This window comes from Melanotaenia boesemani, chromosome 18, assembly GCF_017639745.1.
Source record: "Melanotaenia boesemani isolate fMelBoe1 chromosome 18, fMelBoe1.pri, whole genome shotgun sequence".
Taxonomy (NCBI): Eukaryota; Metazoa; Chordata; class Actinopteri; order Atheriniformes; family Melanotaeniidae; genus Melanotaenia; species Melanotaenia boesemani.
The window spans coordinates 21,915,378-21,922,195 of NC_055699.1; the positions used below are offsets into that span (position 1 = coordinate 21,915,378).

Here is a 6,818-nt window from a genome sequence, read left to right on the forward strand (position 1 = left end):
CAGCTTTATTTGTATCACAACAATTCATTTAAGGCACGTTTACATAAACTGTCCAATCCAATTCTAATTCAGTTAAAACAAATCCATTATGTGATCAGCATTAGTAAGATGTATAACTGTTTATTCAGCAGCGGTATCATAGATGGAGGTATGGAAGGTCTAAACCAAGCACGCCGTGTCTTATCTTTTAACCTTTCTGTCATTTTTACTGCTGTATATCTTCTGCTGTTACATCGGGTCAAAATGGTCTCTAAACTGCCCCTAGCTGTTACTCGCACATTGAAGCTTGCAAACACATATTGTTAATTTATGCACGCACAAATGTCGCTTGAAACAGAAAAGACGAGAGGCAGCTATAATAGCAGCTATATTAGCCTTCCCCCGATCTTTTTTATTATTATTATTTTCTAACTTTTCCTGTTCAGCATCTTAGCAGCAGAATGATGGTCTATCTGCTGTGTTGTACCAAATAAATTTGCTTTGCTAAGGGAAGCTTTATGGGTATAAGGCTCCTCTTGATAATCTGATTTTCTGATTTACTTAATTACTTACTTGCTTTAATCTTATTTATTTATTTTGAATTATGGAATTCATGTTATCTTGCTGGACCTGACCAGAGGGTATAGAAAAAAGATAATAATTAAGAAAAGTAAAAAGAAGGAGTAGAACAAATCAAGAGAAGACAAAGATACAGTAGATAGAAGCAACAATCCTTCAATCCAACCTAACACCAGACAACCAACTGCTACACCTGTACAGAAACACAGAATTTCATACAGCTTTTACCGGTAAATTAAGCTGACAATCATCAGGAGTTCCTAAAAGAAATAACCAAGACAACAACATTTATCACAACAACAACCAAAGCACCAGAAACACACACACACACACACACACACACAAAACTAAACCAAAGTATCTCTTAGTGTATAACCCCATTGGACAACTCAGTGACTGTGTCAGCATGCAGAGTTTGAAGAATGAGGAGTGAGTAGAGATGAGTGTGATCTCTACTCACTCCTCATTCCACAGTCACAGAGACCCAGGCGATCAGCCTCAATCCTGGAGCACGAATCCCAGCCACCCCACCATGAAGACGATGCAGAGGGCTGCAGAGAAAGGCCCCAGAGGCTCTCACAGCCATGGGGTGCAGGCCCCGGCGAGCCAAGTTCAGCAGCTGTGAATCCCACCAGGTACCGGCCATGATGACGTTTTCCGTAACCGGAAAAACATTTTTACCTTCCAAAGTCTCTGAAGCTGTGGCTTGCATGTCCAAACCCAAACCACTAGATCGGGGGTGTCAAACTCAAATACACAGTGAGCCAAATTGAAAAAATTAGAACAAGTTGAGGGCCAGCCTGGTTCAATGTTTAATAAAAACTTTTTTTTAAGACAAGGCAAGGCAGTTCTTTTGTATAGCACATTTCATATACAGGACAATTCAAAGTGCTTTACATAAAACAAAGACATTACAGATATTTAGAATAGTAAAAGGCACACATAATCACAATAAAAAAATAAATTACATTTTAAATGACCTTATTGCACACATTGAAACTGGAACTAACAAAGCCCATTAGTTATTGCCTATAAAACAACATTAAGCATTAAATAGATAAAAAAAAAAGTCTGTGGCATTTATTTTTTATGGCTCTATATGCATTTTTCTTTTTCAGAGTAATTTCAAGTGAAAACATTTTCTACAGGCCTCATTTGAAAAATGAAAATGCCCTGAAATAAATAGCAAGAGAAAAATGCAAAAGTTTTCTGATTCTACAACTTTCACAATGTATATATATATATATATATATATATATATATATATATATGTGTGTGTGTGTGTGTGTGTGTGTGTGTGTGTGTGTGTGTGTGTGTGTATTTCACTTTGTCTCATTGTTACGGCTGACAGCTCTGCTGCCAAGGAACAAATCACACCTGAGGGGCTGCAGCTGGAGTTATTATGATTGACGGATCGACCTCCCACCTCCCGTCTAGGATTGGCCATCAGACGACGTCCTTCCGGGGAAACCAGCCAATTCCTGAGGACGTCGCCATATAAAGCGTCACCGCCTCCAAAGATCGGGGTGGGCTGTGGACCTTTGTACGCAGCTTTGCCAACAAACTGGACTGTGTGACAGTTTGTGTGTTTGGTGATTTGGGAGAGACTTCATTCCTAGTGTAAAGGAATTCTGCATTTTGGTGTTGGACAATTTAATTAATTTCGTTTGGCTGAAGTAGCGTCCCTGGTTGAGTGCTAAGGGCCTTTCTGTTTTGATTATACTTTTGGTTTGTTTTGTATTTACCGCTGAGGAGCTGGTACCCGTTGTTTGGGACATTTTGTGTTCGTTTATTGTTTAAATTATCTTGTTTTATAGTGTTAAGAGCTAAAGCTAACCCTTTTGAGGGACACTTTCAGTTTGTTTACTAATTGTTATTTGATTGTTTGTTTTTCTTTGCTTTATGTCGACACTTGGGTAACCTTTATTTGTTTCTGGAACCCGATTCTGTTACTAGTGTTTGACAAATAAATTGTATTGTTTTGATTTTATCCAGTGGTCGACTCTTTCTGTGTTCCGTCCTCCTCCCCTGGACTGGTGAGGACGTAACATAGTGGGGGCTCGTCCGGGAACTTTGTTGCTTGTTGTGGGAATATTGTGAATATTCTCCCACGTTGTGTTGCCCTTTAGTGTGCACTTCAAACACGGACGGTAAGTAGCCATAGGAGAGTGGCATTGTGCTGGTAAGAACACTGGTAAGCTGTTAAAACTTGGAATTGAGTGGCGACATGCCTTTAAAAATGGCTGCCTTTGATCTGGAGCGGTTTCTGGAAGAACCGACCCAGGATCAGGTTGATGCCTGTCGTAAGGATGATCTGACGGTGATAGCAGACCACTTTGATATCCCGTGGCGGCGGCAGTTTAAGAAAAAGGAGTTGAGAGCGGTGGTTCTGGCCGGGCTGCTGGAAAGAGGGGTGCTTACAGGATCAGCTGTGGCTGACGCTAATGCTGCTGAAGAACCCGTGGTGGCGGGGCCGTCGGGCTGCGTGGAAGCAGACGACGATGGGGCGGAAGCACAGTCTGAGGCTTCTGAGGAAAAGGGCAGTTTTACCCTTCCTCGGGTTGACCCTCCGGTATCTGACAGCGGTACCGGAGCCTCATCGGTTGAAGCCCGATTGAAGCTGAAGTTGGCGAAACTTCAGTTTGAGGCTCAAGAGAAGGCCCAGCAGCGGCAATTTCAGCTCGATGTTCGCAAGCTGGAAATAGAAGCCGACACAGCGGTACGCTTGCGGCAACTTGAGCTGAGCCCCCAAGCAGACCCAAAAACACCAGGAACCTCTGGGGTGCCGGGAGGCTCACAGCGTCCCGCGGCCCCGTTTGACATATCCAAATCCATTTCTTTGGTGCCAATGTTTAGGGAATCAGAGGTGGACTGTTATTTTCCGGCTTTCGAGCGCATTGCGCATGTGTTAAACTGGCCAAGAGATTGCTGGCCTTTATTGGTACAATGCCGCTTAACAGGCAAAGCCCAAGAGGTTGTAGCAGCGCTCCCTCTTGCGGCAAGCCAAGATTATGATGTGGTAAAAGCCGCGGTTCTAAATGCTTATGCTTTAGTCCCTGAGGCATACAGACAGAAATTCCGGACACACAGGAAGGAAGCCTCCCAAACTTTTGGAGAATATGCCCGTGAAAAGACTATTCTCTTTGATAGATGGTGTACAGCGTGTGGTGTTAATTCCTTTGAAAAATTAAGAGAACTGATTTTAGTGGAGGAATTCAAAAATCGGTTACCAGAAGGACTTGTGGTCCATTTAAATGAACACAGAGTAGAAACGGTGGCTAAGGCTGCTACGCTGTCAGATGAATATGTGCTGACGCATAAAGTTGTGTTTCAGTTCAACGAAAGGACACCTGTTAAAAGGTCCTTCGAGGTTTGCTCCAAGAAAAACGAGGAACGAGTGTGTTTCTATTGCCATAGACCGGGTCATTATATTGCGAACTGCCAAAAGCTTAAACAGAAGGAACAGAATGGCAGCTCACAAAAAGGAGTGGGGTTTGTCAAAGTGACTAACTCCGTATCAAAAGATACTAACGGATCTGTTGATCCGTGTTTCAGACCTTTTGTAATTACAGGAAAGATATCCCTGACAGGAAAAGCTGAGGATGAGAGGGAAGTGTCTATTTTAAGAGACACTGGTGCCTCACAAACTCTTATCCTGTCGAATGCTTTACCTTTTTCTGAGATTTCATCGACTGGCTATGATGTGATGCTACGAGGAGTAGAAATGGGTTACTCTCCTCGAGCTGTGCACAATGTGCATTTAAGAGCTGGTGCTGTTGAGGGAATGTTCCCTATGGCGATTTGTGCGGAACTCCCGATAAAGCATGTCACTGTGCTATTGGGGAATGATATTGCCGGCGGACATGTAGTCCCAGTGCTGGAAGTACTACATGTTCCGCCCGGGAACAGCGCTCCCCCAACTGCGGCGGTAACGCGCATGGCAACGCGTTCCCAAACAAAAGCACACAAAAAGAAACCCATGTTGCATAGCACTGAGGTGGATCTCTCTGATAGTTTTCTGTCAACTTTTGCAGATGGAGAGGAACGGAACTCCGTGAAGGGAGAAACCGGGAGACCTGACGTAAAAGATCAGGGACCCCTGGGGTTTCCCCCGGAGTCTCCGCTTCCGCTTACACGAGATCAGCTGATGATCGCACAGAGGGAGGATCCCACCTTGCGTCAATGCTTCGATAAAGTGGTAAGTGCTGACAGAGCGGAAGCTCGGATGGGCTCATTTTATTTAGAAGGTGGTATTTTGATGCGGAAGTGGTGTCCTGTCGTGATACCAGGAGAGGATTGGAATATTGTAAATCAGGTTGTTTTGCCAACTGCGTATCGTGAGTCGGTGTTAAAACTAGCTCATGATGATCTGTGGTCGGGACATCTGGGCATTACCAAAACGTATGACGGTGTACTGAAGCATTTCCATTGGCCTCTGCTAAAAGCTGACATTGTAAAATACGTAAATAGTTGCCATGTATGCCAGATGACCGGAAAACCCAATCAGGTAGTTCCACCAGCTCCTTTGCATCCTATACCCGCTATAGGTGAACCTTTCGAGAAATTAATCATAGACTGTGTGGGGCCTCTGCCAAGAACTCGAACTGGACACAAATTTATGTTAACTTTAATGTGCACTGCCACCCGTTACCCGGAAGCGATTCCGTTACGAAGCATCACAGCCAAAACGATAACCAGAGCTTTAGTTAAGTTTTTCTCTTCTTTTGGTCTCCCTCGTGTAATTCAAACAGACCAAGGAACGAACTTTAAGTCTGCCATATTCCAGCATGTGTTGCAGGATTTAGGTATTAAGCAGATTACCTCCAGTGCGTACCATCCTGAGAGCCAGGGTGCGCTAGAGCGATGGCATCAGACTGTAAAGGCTATGCTACGTAAATACTGTTGTACAGAAGTGAACCAGTGGGATGAAGGACTTCCGTATGCCTTGTTCGCTGCACGTCAAGCCACGCAGGAATCCTTAGGATTTAGCCCTGCGGAGCTTGTATTCGGCCATAAACTTAGAGGACCTTTAAAGATTTTGAAAGAAGGGTTGTTGACTGAACCGAGATCTCCGCCGAGGAATGTACTGTATTTTGTTTCAAAGGTTCGAGAAAGATTATTACGCGCACGAAAATTCGCCGAAGATAATCTGAAAGTTTCGCAGGCCAAGATGAAGCGAAACTTTGATAAAAAGGCGGTGGAAAGAAAGTTTCAGTTAGGAGACAAGGTTTTAGCACTGTTGCCTTTAAGCAGTACTGCCTTGTCCGCACGATTTTCGGGCCCATATACGGTGCAGGGCCGTCTCAGTGATACTGACTACGTGATCGCTACACCCGAAAGAAAACGGAAAACTCGGGTTTGTCACATTAATATGTTGAAAGCATATGTGGACCGTGACGCCGTTCCACCTCTGCATGAAATAGCTCTTGTTGTAGCCAGACGCTGAGGTGTCCGAACCGGATCTGTCCACCCGCATAGACACACTTATGAAACCACGACTGCCAAACTCCGAGATGTTGAAAGCATTACCAGATAACCTACAGCATCTAGAGACCACTGAACGAGAGGACATTTTGTCTTTAGTATCTCAGAATCTCTGTTTATTCAATGACGTTCCGACACAAACCCATATTCTGAAGCACGATATAAACGTTGAGGATGCGCGCCCTATAAAACAACATCCATACAGAACAAATCCTACCAAGAGAGCCATGATGAAAAGTGAGGCTCAGTATTTACTTGACAACGGATTAGCAACAAGAAGTCGTAGTGCGTGGAGTTCACCCTGCTTAGTGGAAATTAAACCGGATGGATCTCCCAGATTTATCACTGATTACAGAAAGGTGAACGCCAAAACAGTCCCTGATGCGTACCCCTTGCCGCGTGTAGATGACTGTGTAGACGCGATTGGTACTGCAAAGTATGTGAGCAAATTAGACTTGTTAAAAGGGTACTGGCAGGTACCCCTTACAGATAGGGCAGCGGAAATTTCTGCTTTTGTGACCCCCGATCATTTCCTTCAATACACTGTCATGGCATTTGGAATGTGCAATGCCCCGGCCACCTTCCAACGCTTAGTAGACATGTTGTTCCGAGACATCCCAAACTGTAGCGCTTACTTAGATGATGTTGTGATCCACACCGACACTTGGCAGGAGCACTTAGATGTGTTGGCGCGGGTTTTTGCGGTGTTGGCCGAAGCCAACCTAACTTTGAATTTGGCTAAATGTGAGTTTGGTAAGGCTACGGTGGTCTATTTA

At 44.3% G+C, this 6,818-nt stretch overlaps 1 protein-coding gene across 1 annotated transcript in view; it reads right to left on the reverse strand.

Annotated features, from left to right (window-relative positions):
- The window catches only part of LOC121628724 (NACHT, LRR and PYD domains-containing protein 12-like), a 2,607,341-nt gene that overhangs the window by 429,906 nt on the left and 2,170,617 nt on the right, over positions 1–6,818 (reverse strand). The window lies entirely within an intron of this gene.